This window comes from Marmota marmota, unplaced genomic scaffold (assembly GCF_001458135.2).
Source record: "Marmota marmota marmota unplaced genomic scaffold, marMar, whole genome shotgun sequence".
NCBI lineage: Eukaryota > Metazoa > Chordata > Mammalia > Rodentia > Sciuridae > Marmota > Marmota marmota.
The window spans coordinates 22,631,681-22,645,486 of NW_025999932.1; positions in this window are offsets into that span (position 1 = coordinate 22,631,681).

Below are 13,806 nucleotides of genomic sequence, written 5' to 3' on the forward strand. Positions count from 1 at the left end.
TGCGCATGATATCCAGTTCAGATGGATGGGAAATCCTCCTTGTCAGTAAAGATACATCAGTGCTCCCATGCCCCTGCACTTTACAGGTTGGTTAGTATCCCAGAAATGATTAAATTGTGTCCCCCTCAGCAGGATCCCTTGGAACCCCAAAGATATCTACCATCTCCTCACTGGAACCAGCACCATGTCACAGAAGCATGTGAGAGCGCCTGCAGCATTACTGGAAAATAAAGATTCCCTGGCAGCCATGTCAAAGAACAAGCCAGCACCTAGCATGTGTGCTAATTAATGTAGGTGTTGGAGATACATGTTCAGGGGAACACAGAAGGAGTAGGTAGACGGTGAGCTCACAGAAGAGGCTTTCTGCCGGAAATAGATAAATCTATTGATGAATCTAAGTGGTGCATAAAGGGCCTGCTAAAGGAGCCATTTATAGGATGTAATGAAAAAATAAGTGAGAGCTCTAACCCTGACTCTCCTACTCACAGTTGGATAACCTTGAATAAGTAACCACCCCCTTTTGTTCTTGGATTTTTTGTTTCTCTTTGTTACCTGAAATGACCAAGGGGGACATGTGAGTTGTAGGCCCTCTAATCCTCTGGTTATGTGGCCCCTAAGGAAGGCTGTAGATCTATCCTCTAAGGGTCTCGGAAGACAAATTCATTGCATTTAATTTGATGACATAAAGTCGAGGGAGTCTCCCAGGATGTAAAGTAGAAAGATAAAGACATGGAATAAAAAAGAAGAAAAAACAATCCAACATCTGTCTAAAGGTCATTTCTACTTGAGAAAACAGAAGTGAGGAAAAGGTCAAATAGATAAGAAAAGGAAATGTTCTTTGCTGAAAACTACTGAAGTATTTAAATTGAACAGACCCACTGAGAATAAAGCAATTTTAATGAAAAAAAAAAAACATACTTAACTTGTGGTAAAACTACAGATTCCAACAACAGACAGAAATTTGAGAAAACTTCCAGAGGAATAAAAGCAAGTGATTTACATAAAAACAAGAATAAAAAGGTCTGCAATCATCTTGTCAATGACAACAAATCAATTCCTTCATATTCTGAAAGTTATTTTGAACCTGGAATTATACTCAAACTATCAATCAAAGGATGTCCAAGTGGCCAATATGCATATGAACAAATACTCAAAATCATTACTTATCAGGGAAATGCAAATTAAGTCCACCTCAAGATACACACTAGAATGCTTACGATTTAAACAATTAAGTGTTGGCAAGAATATGGACTCTCACCCATTACTGAGAAGGGGGTGCATGGATGGTTCAATCACTTAGGAAAACTGACAGTGTCTACTATATATCCAAGAGATGCTGACCAAAATATTACTGTCATGTATAACTAATTAAAACAAATTTTAAAAATTAAAATTAAAAAGATACATGTATGAGAATTTCATTCATAGAAAGCTCATTTGTAAAAATGAGCTCATAAAAGCTCATTTGACAAACCTTGCAAACAATCCAAATTTCCACCAACAGAGGAATGGATAAGCTCCTTCCTACATGTCCACTTAAAAAGTATAAACTACTAATATATGCAACAACATGAAATAATCCATGTTGGTAATACATTGAATGAAAAACAGCCCAATATGGTATATAACTGAATGATTCCTGTTTTAGTCAGCTTTTTCACTTCTGTGACCAAAGTATCTGACAAGAACAATTACAGAAGGAAAAGTTTATTTGGGGGATCACAGTATCAGAGGTCTCAGTCCATAGATGGCCAGCTCCATTCATGGGGGCCCAAGGTAAGGCAGAACATCATGTCAGAAATGTGCAGCAGAGGAAAGCAGGTCAGGACATGGCCACCAAAAAGCAGAGAGAGACTCCACTTGCCAGGGGCAAAATATATACTCCAAAGGCATGTTCCCAATGACACCTCCTCTAGCCACACCCTACCTGCCTCCAGTTACCACCCAGTTAATCTCTATCAGCAGATTAATACACTGGTTGGATGAAGGCTCTCATAATCTAATCATTTCACCTCTAAACCTTCTTGCATTGACTCACACATGAATTTTTGGGGACACCTCACATTTAAGCTACAACAATTCCCTTTATGTGAAGTTCTAGAACAGGCTAAACTAATCTGTGCTGAAACAAATCTCAATAATTGCCCGAGGAGGTAAAGCAGATATATTGATCCAAAAGTGACCCAAGGGTGTTTTTTTTATTATGGAAATGCTCAATATTTTAATATGGGTGGTGATTAGATATAAATATCCTAGTGTACATTTACAGTTTGTTTTCCTTACTGTACGAAAATTGTACAAACAAGATTGCTCATAATGCATGCCTGTCAAATAGAAAAGGAATCAAAAACAGAGAATGATGAGGAATATACAAGTAGTAGTCGCTGATGGATAAAATAAATCTCTTGAAACTTGGGTGTTTCTTCGTTGAGAGGAATTATGATAGGGAAAAACAATTACATTACTTTTATTATGATAGGGAAAAACAATTACTCTCTTCTCTAGAGAGTCAATAATATGACTTATTTACAAAATTCCTTTTTTATAATTATAATCTTAGAGATCTATATGTACAATTTCAATAGCTAAAGTCAACTTAAAGACAAAGTACAAGAGACATATCGAGTCACAAAGCTGAAAGTAAACTTTACAAACCCAGACAAGGTAGAATTGTAGTAACTGAAACATGTGACAACTGAAAATTGTTATAGTTGAAACTTGGGACAGGATGGGCCATACTCATTTCCTCATCATTACTCCATGCCACACAGCCAAGATTTGTCCTTATCGGATAAAGGGAAAATGTTTTTATGTAAAACCTTTTTCTATCACTGAACTCTCACTTTCAAGACTACTGTTTTTTTATGGACTGAAGCATGTCTAATGGGAGAATCAAAATGAATGATGATTTATTTCTTCAAAGTGGTATGCATCCCTCCTTTCATTTCCCTGGCCCACTACCAATAACTTCAGGGATTCAATAAGTGAGGAGCCACAGGAAAACAACTGATTTATTTAGCATCAAAACTACATGAGTTTAATATAGTGGAAACACACACGCACTTTCCACAATACAAACAACTTCTAAGTAAATTATTTAGCAGTTGAAATGGCAGTTCCACCACTTACAGGTCCTTCTCTTAGTCCATCAGAGCTGTGTCTTAGTCCTTTTGTGCTGCCTACAGAATACCTGAGGCTGGGTAATTTATAGAGAACGGAGATGTGCTTCTTTCACTTCTAGAGACTAGGGAAGTCCAAGATGGAGAGGCTCCCATCTGCCAAGGCCTTAGTGCATGACCAAATTCATTCTTTTTTCAGGAAGCCACTCTCAAGATAACTAACCCATTTTGTGACAATGACACTAGTCCATCTATGAGGGCAGATCCCTCATGACTGAATCACCTCTTAAAGATCCTGCCTCTCAATCCTGTTGCATTGGGGATTCAGTTTCCAATTCATAAACTTTGGGGGATACAGTCACACTACTGCAGGCTGCTATAACAAAGTCCCATAGACTGGGTGGCTTAAAAAAATTTATTTCTCATGATCCTGGAGGCTAGGAAGTCAAGATCAAGATGTCTTCTTCCTGGTTCATAGCAGTTGTCTTCTCAATGTGTCCTCAGATACTGGAGAAGCACTAGCTGGCTCTCTGGTTCTCCTTTGCAAGGACACTAATGTCATTTATGAGAGCTCCACCACCAAGCCAAAACTGCCTTCCAAAGGCCCCACCTCCTAATACCACCACACTGAGATTAGCGTTTCAACATACTAACTTTGGTGGAACACAAATACTATGATCACAGCAGTCCTAGACCCAAGAAGGCAGACAAAGTCAATTTAGATAATGGCCTCTTGATCATTTTCTCCTTCACGCAGTTCAGGTGGAACAGCTGCTGCGATCTCTTCAGTATCTAGGGTCCTTTGTCAGGAGAGAACTCTGACATGCAGCCAGAGGTGTGACAATAACCCAAGGGGAAATGAGCCGAGCCCTGAGAAAAAGAGTTAACTTAACCCAGTGTCTTACCAGAAGGGAGGTTACTCTGGCAAAACTGTTGTTTTCTACATGTCATGGATGTGACATTTATTTGCACAGGATGCTTACAAAGGTTGCAATTCTAGAGAGAGAGTCTCAGAATGAGGAAGAGGTTAGAAATGGGTGTAGGAAGGCAAATGGAGCTACACTCACAGTTTGCTTTCCAAGCTCTGCCTCTAGCTGAATGTTGAGATCCCTCTAATGCCTGGAACTTAAAAGGAAGCAGAGCTCATGGGATTTCACTAGATAGTACAAGGATCTGAAAGTGTGAATCCAGGCAGGTGGCCCTCACCAGAGACAAGAGTCAAGTGGCCATACCTGGAGGCCAGTGGAACTGGGGCTGGGGCCCCTGGTTGGTTGGGGAGGGAATCCTTTAATATCTTTACTCGCCAGCTTGTTTCTGGACCCAAGTGGGGTCCCAGTTGCAGAGTATGACAACTGCAACTGGGACCCCAGTTATTTCAATAGGGGTGGGGCTCAAACTCAGGCTCTGAGCAGTCCAGTGGTCCCCCACACCGCGGCATCCACTGTATTCCTGGGCCTGCTACTACTCTCACCCCTGCACCCTTTCCACTCATTCACAGCATCCAATTATGCTGGGTGGCTCAGAACTGGAGGGCTCACTTACAAAGCCCAGCTAATGCTCAGAGCTGTGGAAGCTGAACTTTGATGCTCTTTTCTATGATATTCCTCATCTAAGATACATTCTCATTGTTCTCTCAAGGAACTCAACAGTTGGGATAAAAAGAAAATTACATAACTAGGTATTTGATCATTCCTGTGAACACACTGGGGTAAGGATCGTTCCTATGTGCTCGCATGCCAGGTCCCTATCCCAAGGAACGAACTCTATCAATATTGTTACTACATAAGTGTAGCACTAAAGGTATGTTGTGGTAGTGAGGTTGGATAACATGGGTAACTTCTAAACTGGCAAAAATATGTGAAATAAAACCATTAAAAATACAGGAAAACAACTTGATAGATTGAGAAACTAAAGTCAAGATTTCATTGTTACTGTAGCAACATAAAATTATAATTATTATGGAACATGAAAAATAAAAATAAAACTTTGGGAACTTTGGCATAACTCAACTGACCTGAAATTTCAATTGCAGTGTCCCATGAAGAAACTCACTACTGCAGTGGGTTCTGATCTTGATGATTCTTCCAACAAGATATCAGAAGACAAGACATTGTTGGCATCTGAAACTACATTAGTCTATTTTGGTTACCATAACAAAATACCGGAGGCCGTGTAACTTGTAAAGAAAAGAGGTTTATTTAGCTCATAACTTTAAGGCTGAAGGTCCAAATAAGATGGGGTCAGCTCTAAGGAGGACCTCCTTGCCGCGTCCGGCCAAGGGAGCCGAGTCCGGCGAGGGACGGCGAGGTTAAAAGACACACAGGACACCAAGGTTCTTCATCCAGGAGTCAATACTCTTTATTGCTAACACACCTTTTTTATACCCCAAGCAGCAGAAGTGGAAAACTACCCAAAAGCAGGAGGGAGGGGGGAGAAATTTAGTTTCAACATCTATTATTGTCAGGTACCGAAACCTCCCTTAACAATAAGTCCATCAGACCAGAAAAGGTCAAGGCATTCCCGTGGGATACATATGTCTCAGACGGACAAGCAGGAACAGAAAAACCGCAAGTTCGCCATGGCCTTGTGAGCTGGCCACACTGGCATGCAGAACAAACTAGTGGAGGTAGGGCTCCAGGGGCCAGGGTGGACCTGCTGCCAACACTCCTGACTATATGTTCTCAAGGTGGATAGCATCATGGCTGGAGCAAATGTGTGAAGCAGACCTCACACTGCAAAACAGAAAACCAGACAGTAGGATGGGAATAGACTTGTGATCTCCTGCTAGGCTCCACCTCCTAAAGTTCTCACCCCCTCCCATATCATCTCCCTGGGACCAAGATTCCAACATATAAAGCCCTGGGGCATACACACAAACCATATCCAAACCATTGCAGAAACTAAGGATGGGGCTTGAAATCTGAGTCAGTGATGTTGACTCTGCCTATTTATTGGGAGGCTTAGGATCATCTCAGTGAAAAAGAGAACAAAGATAACCCTCACTGCTTGGGCATCAGTAATCAGTATTAAGCACCTATGGGACAATAGGCTCTTTTATACCTTCACACTGACCTCTTCAACGGGAGAAAGGACTCATTGGGAATTAAATTATTCCTCTCCCCAGAGGTTCCTATCATGTTATCATGTTGCTCATCCTTAGACATTCCTCCTTAACACTATAGAATTAATTTCATTATAATGTTCTCTCTCTCTCTCTCTCTCTCAGAGAAAAAATGTAATTTAAAATAAATTGTGCAGTTAGGCAATATTCATCTTCATGTAGCATCTGCCTGGACCAGCTGATTAGCTGTCTGATTGAAGTGACCCAGATGCATTCCTGTCATCTTGTCATTTCTATCAGCTAAAACTTGCCATCTGTGTTCACTGCTGCAAAATAAGTAGGAATGGCACTCAGGGAACTCTAAGTCGGCTGGGGCTTCACTCCAACTTCTAGCTTTCCCACCAGCCTTGCTCAATTACAGATGTGAAGGAGTTTAGCCTCCAGGATCATCCAGGTCCTGGGCTCACTTTTTAGTTTGTGAATATATTTATTCAGTGTGTGGCTCATGCAGAACCCACCATGATGTGGCCCTTAAGTGGGACCCTAACCAAGATGGAGCACATTCCCTATGATTGCTTGTTCCCCTCCTTAAAGCCCATAGGTCATCATCACCTGCTGCCACTGCTCCTGGTCTTAGCCGCGAATTTCTTTGATTTCTGTGAACTGAGTTGGGAGGCTTAGGATCATCTCAGTGAAAAAGAGAACAAAGCTAACCCTCACTGCTTGGGCATCAGTATTAAGCACCTATGGGACAATAGATTCTTTTAAACCTTCAAGAGTGACTTCTCGTACAACTCCTGTGTGTCTTTATACTAAAAATGTCTCTGTCCCTTTTAAGTTGTATTATAAAGGACTCCCTACTTGTATTGTCCAAAATCAATAAGCCTTCAGAAGGGCATTTGTCTGTGCTGAGACTCAGGAAAAAGGATTTTCCTTCCAAACTAAACCAGCCATTGCATTCACTAGCCCACTGCCTGGTCCTACTGACTTCATCCCCTAGTATTCCTGGAACCCTCCCTCTTCTCACAACCCCAGTCCAATTCAGTCTAGGCTGCAAGGCCTACTGAGCAATCAAAACCTTTACTGGCAATACTTCTTCCACCTCTTGGCACAACAACCAACTGGTCTACCCTTCCCTGTGACTCCCTCAGAGCAGTGGTTTCATTGGTTGCACATTGGATTCATCCCGGTAGCTTTAAAAATGTAGTTGTCCTTGAATATCCACAGGAAAATGGCTCCAGGATTCCACAGGATATCAAAGATCTCAGATGCTCAAGACCCTTACATTAAGTGCATACTATCTGATAGAACCTGCTTTCGTCCTCCCTTAGAGACTTCACATATCTTTAGTCTACTTATAGAACATCTAATACTGGGCTAGGTGTGTAGCCTGGTGGTAGAGCACTTGCCCAATGCAGGATGAGGGAGACCCTAATACAATGTCAATGCTATATAAATAGTTGCTCTTTGTTTAGGGAATAATGAGAATAACAAAAGGCTGAATGTTCAGCAATTCTTTTTTCAAATATTTCAATCTGTGGTTGATTGAATCCGAAAACACAGAACCTGTGGATTTAGAGGCCACTGTCCTGGTATCTGGATATCACCCCTGAAATTCAAATGCAATTGGTGTAGATTGTGGTCTGAGCATTGTCCCTGGGTTCTCCAATGTGCAGTGAAGATTGAGAAGCACTGACTTAGAGGTAATTAAGCACATCATAGATGGTGGCCAAAGAGTGGGAGAAGGGAGTGAAAGACGGATATTCCTTGTGCTAAAAAGACAGACTTTAAATGATGTGATCTGTAGGTTCTTCAAGTATGAATCATATTTCTTTGGGGGAGGGGGGCACATGCATGTGTGTGCATGCAGTACTGGGGATGGAACCCAGGGCCTTCCACCACTGAGCTACACCCCCAGCCCTTTTTGTTTTTATTTTGAAATAGGATCTTCAACTAAACTTGAACTTGCCATTCTCCACCTCAGCCTCCCCACTTGCTGGGATTATAGGCCAGCAAATCAGATTTTGTAAATAAAACCCTATTTAAATGCCCCATAACTGTACTAAAGCAATTCTATAATTGGAACAAACTGGACAATCCCTGAAGTTCTTGTTTAGTACAATGAGATTTGCATGAATCAATCATCCTTTCCTTATAACATACAATTAAAACCTGATTGGTAGTTTAATTCTCCAGGGTTTAAGATCGTGGAGTCAGACTTGGCTAGGCATTAGAAGTTCTTGCATTCTTGTGCAAAATCTCCACCTCCATGCATATAGATTTGAAGGCAGTAAGTCTGAGTGGGGCCCAGGTGTGCCCAACAACCCCCTGAAGTAATTGTGTGACAAAGGCCATCTGTAACCCTGTATTGAGAATCCCTGACTTAAGAACTAAGGATGAAGGCTTAATGTATTCAGTGTTTTTTTTTTTAAGCACTCTAATCCACCTGATCAGCATTCCATGTGAAGAGTATTTACAATTTAATGGAAGCTGGAGTGAGGAAAATCAATTCCTGGGGCTCCAATCTAAGTGTAGGTCTTGAGAGAGTTAGAGTATGAAAGATGGCCGTGTAGGGTAGTCTTCAGTACAAAACTGATGCCTTTGATGCCTGTCTGCATAGCCTTGGCCTGTCATATCCACAGCTCAGACATCCTGATATCTGAAGCACTGTCAGAAATTCTGAAAGCATTCAAGAGCCTTCCACCTGAGAACGGCCAGCAGGAGGCTTCCAGCACCCCCTCGAATCTTCACCTGGGGCCCTTGCCTTCTGGGAGGGAAGTTGCATAATTCAGGATACTCCATGAAAACTCCCTCACCACAACCACACCAAAGTAACCAAGTGGACAAAAATGATGGGGACGTGATCATATTCCATCCTCTAACAAGAAACGCAACCTTCACTAAACTGAAACAAAAAACTGTTCTGCTTCAGGGAAGAATCACACTCCTGGGGTTTTCCTGTTTTCTGTTAGGGATTTACTTTTTGCAAAAACTGCCTTTATTGGGAATCACTTAATTCTAAGTGTTGAAAGACACGTATTATGTTTATTGGAATTAAGTTTGGCCTAAAGCTACCTCATACATATTTTAAGTTTGACCTAAAGGAGCTCCATACACAGTGAGCTGTCTGTAAGTTACTCTTGTAATGGATAGGGGAGTCTTGGCCAATCACAAGCAGGCAATTATTCAAACCATATTTTAATAAGACAGAGCTGCAACCAATCAAGTTGTCTTGATCTCACTTCCCTTTTCTGTATGTCACTTCCTTTTCTCTGGATACAAATATAATCTGTCTATGTGATGAAGTGGAGCATTCCTAACTATTTTTGGTCCAGGCAATTCTATAATTACAAATAAAAACCATTAAAGATCTGAAACACTAGATTTGTTATAATTCTCTCCTTTAGCATTGTCCTTGAACATATAAGTATGTTGGATTGAAGGGAGGGGAAAGAGAACAGTAACGGGATTCAACCAGCCTCAGTGAGCCCTAGGAAGTGGTGCCTCTTGACACCTCACTTTTCCCTCATGGAAAAGACTTCTGCAACCTGCTCCTCTGTCTGCCCCTACACCCTCATTGAGTAAGAGCATAAGACAGACCAAGTTCTTCAGGCTTGACATAAAAGGGTAACTCCATTAGTATTTTGAGGAACTGCCAACAGTTTTCCAAATGGCAATACCATTTTATATTCCCATCTGCAATGTATGAGACCTACAACTTCTCTACATCCTCACCAACTCTTTTTTTTTTTTGAGAATTTTTAATATTTATTTTTTAGTTTTCGGCGGACACAACATCTTTGTATGTGGTGCTGAGGATCGAACCCGGGCCGCACGCATGCCAGGCGAGCGCGCTACTGCTTGAGCCACATCCCCAGCCCAACCAACTCTTGTTATTCTTCACTGAAGATCAGAAACTACATGGTATCCTCCAAAAAATTTTCAAAGGTCTTTTTAGCTGTTGGTTGGAAATAATGGAGGGCAGAAAATGAACTGTGCAATGGAGAAGATCCACACTAATGCTAGACCTCTTACTGAGAGATCAAGAGACCATGAGAATGAAGCAAAATATCTTTATGAACAAATCACAGCTCTCAAGAGGAAAAGTGATCAAAGAGTATTAGGGGAAAAAAATCAAAAACTGAGTAATGAATCAAGACACTGACCAAAGCAAAGCAAGAGATCACACGGACAACAAGAAACTTCAAACATCCCTGGAGGAACATCAGTCAGCCCTGGAATGAATAATGAGCAAGAATTGAGAGCAAATGTCAAGGTGAGTAATGACTAGCAAGGATGACCCAAGGTTAATAAAGAAGTTTAGCAAGCAGCATTTCAAGGTATAACAAACCCACATTGACCAGATAACTGAAATGGCAACAGTAATGACAAAAGCCAAAGGAATTGGTGAGCATCAGGGTTTCTAATGAATAGGGGAAATAAAATAAAAGGATTTGAGAGAAAACTGTCAAATAACTCAAGATTCATGTTTTAGCCTCATGAAAGATGATGCAATTTAAAATATAGTCTTTGTCAAGTATCGATCTTTATTAGTTTTTGTCAAGTGATCTGAGCCAAAAACTTCTGTGGCACAACTTCAAAAGATCCCAGGGCTAGCTAATTGTATTCAATAGTGAATGGAATCACAGAAAGTCACTATCTCAATCAATCCACCATGTAAGACCCCACCAAAAAATAACATTTTTAAAATGTGGTTTTTGAAAATTTGTGACATAGGATTTATTCTTATTTAAATATAATTTTAAATAATTCCATGGGTGACTAGATGAGATGCTCTCATACTGATTATTTTGATATCAGGGTCCCATATGAATTTTGGGTCAGGTTTTCAATTTCTGCAGGAAAATCCAGCTATAATATTGAACCTCTAGATCCATTTGGAGAATATTGCCATGTTAACAATATTAAGCCACAACATTCCAGCTTTGAGAGATTCATTCAATACATCTATTTTTTTTATCAGTCACCAACTACCTGAAGGAAAAACTCAAATCCACAATTTAGGCTGCAGCACTAGAAAAGAGTAAAACCATCGTTGGATAATGTAAGTACATTGTGTTGCCCCAGTTTTCTTAAGAAATTTTAAAAGATTCTTTGAAAATCATCAGACTTTTAATTATTTCTGTCAATCTTGGATTTTTAGTTCACATATGTGCCTGATAACTGTGCTAGTTGCTACAGAAAGTCATTTTGTAATGGTTCTGAATATCCTTGGTGGTTGAGCATAGAGAATTGTTGGCCTCCTGGTAGGACAAAGTTGAAGATGGAAGTGTTTTATGTGTGGTTCTCTGTTTTGCCTTCTTTTCCAGACAGGGAGATCCTTATTACCAGGCTGTTACAGGTTAATGTTTGTGGCTCCAAAGAGAAACCTTGCTTTCCCTGGAAACTCAATGGTCCTGGATATAAACAGGATACCTGTTGAAGTGAGGCAGAAAAACTCAAGCAGGGGTTAAGGGTGACACTACTTCATAACTGCACTTGAGGGAGCCACAGGGGTAGTTGTGGCTGGCACATAGCAGAGTTGGAGATCATCTGTTCTTCACTACACCTTAATGAAACAAGATTCTCAGGCATGGAAGGTGCAAATTTGGTTTAATTTCTAGAAATCACAGTTACCAGCCCCATCAGCAGGTGTTGATTAGTGTCTTGTTGTGTCAAAGTCAGCTTGCACAATCGTCGACCTCTCCTGCCTGGAACACTTTGCTCCCAAACGTGAACCACTTGGAATTCTTGGAACAGGAACATTTAACCCAGCATTGGTCTTTTATTCCCTGGCCCAGTAGCCCTGGGTAATGCTTCTTGTAAGAGGGAGACCTCCCCTGAGACCTACAAGAACCCCCACGAGGAGGGCTTTGCAAGAAGGCTCTGAGGTGTCAAATTAATCATGTGCAGTAGGCCCAAGCTGACAGGTTTCATGTGAAAGAAAACAGGGCCTTGCATGGGCCAGAGTCTATATCTCTTTGATCAACATTCTTGGTTCTGCTCTGGGGTCTCCATTCTAATCTATCATAATGACCAGGTACACTGCTGACACAGTGACTTACACGACACAGGATGATCACATTCTTTTGCTCTCTAAAAACAGAATTTAGCAAACGAGGCTAGGCCTCAGCAGTGGAAGTTTCAGGACTAACACCTTGATCATCACTGCAGCCGAACTGCAATTTCACAGAAGGGAATACTGGCCTGTTGAGGGACCATAGACCCTCTGCTGGAAGGGGCTGGGTAGGCAGGTGCTTGGACAGGGATGGGAAGTAAAATTGTTCGTGAAAGGCAATAGCTATGAAATTCTACTACAGTAGAAATTTTAATAATAAATACCCTTTCAACTGCCATCCAGCAGCCCAGCCCTAATCCATTTATTTTCCAATCTCCACCTTTGTTTTCATAAAACCAATAGCTATTTAGGAAGGACCATATTATTCAATAAACAGTGAGCAACTACCAGGCATTGGGTACAATCCCCGTCAGTGGGTCACAGCGGGGAACAAGAGGAGCAGCCACAGCCCTCCTAGGTTGACATCCACCTAAGATAGAGACGCTAAAAATGGAAACCAATAAAGAACATAAGTTCAGGTAGAGACGAGGGCTGTAAGAACAGAGGCAGAAGTAGGGGATACAGAATGTTCTAGAAGGGGGAAAAGTTGTATTAATTGAGATCCTCAAACAAGCAATTTATATAGAATATGTCACTAAGTTGTTCTGGGGGAAGTGATCACATCCTTCAAAGACACAAAACAAAGCTAAGGTTCCAAGAAGTCAAGTTCACTGCCCAGGACCAAGCAGGGAGAAACTGATACAACCCAGTTCAATCCTGGGTCGTCTGATTTAGAAGTCTGCTTTCTTTTCATTCTGCTTTCCTCCTGATGCTTTCTTCTAGCCTCCTTTTTTCTATTGACTTATATTCATAATCCTATCAAAGGATTCAGTGTGATATTTACCAGCTGCATATAGCATGAACCGATCAAATCCAACTTCCCTTTTTCCACTCTCCCCCACAACCACATACACCCTTCCCAATCTCTAGTAATCACTATCCTACTTACAAGTTCAAATCTTTTTAGCTTCCATAATTCTCCATTGTGCATACAAACCACATTTTCTTTATCCACTCATCTGTGGATGTGCAATTAGGCTGATTCAATCTCTTAGTTATTGGGAATAGTACCCTATAAACATGGGCATGCAGGTATCTCTTAGGTATGCTGATTTCATTTCCTTTGAATATATACCCAGGAGTGGGATAGCTGGATGATACAGTAGATCTATTAGTGTGTGGTTTTTGTTTTGTTTTGTTTTTGAGGAACCTCTATAATGTTCTCCACAATTGCTATAATAACTTATATTCACACAAACATGTAATGATTCCTTTTTCTCCACATCCTTACCAGCATTTATTATTTTCTGTTTTTGTTGTTGTTGTTTGCCGCAGTCTGGCTGGGCACACAATCACGAGCCACCACACAGCTTGTAGATTCAAACAGCAACTCTTTATTCCCGAACTCACACCAGCCGTCTACAATCACGTTCTGGGGAAATCCACGTTCTCTGCCCAAATCCACGTTCTCTCCCAAATTCACCTTCACTGGGCTTCTGTCTCCCAAA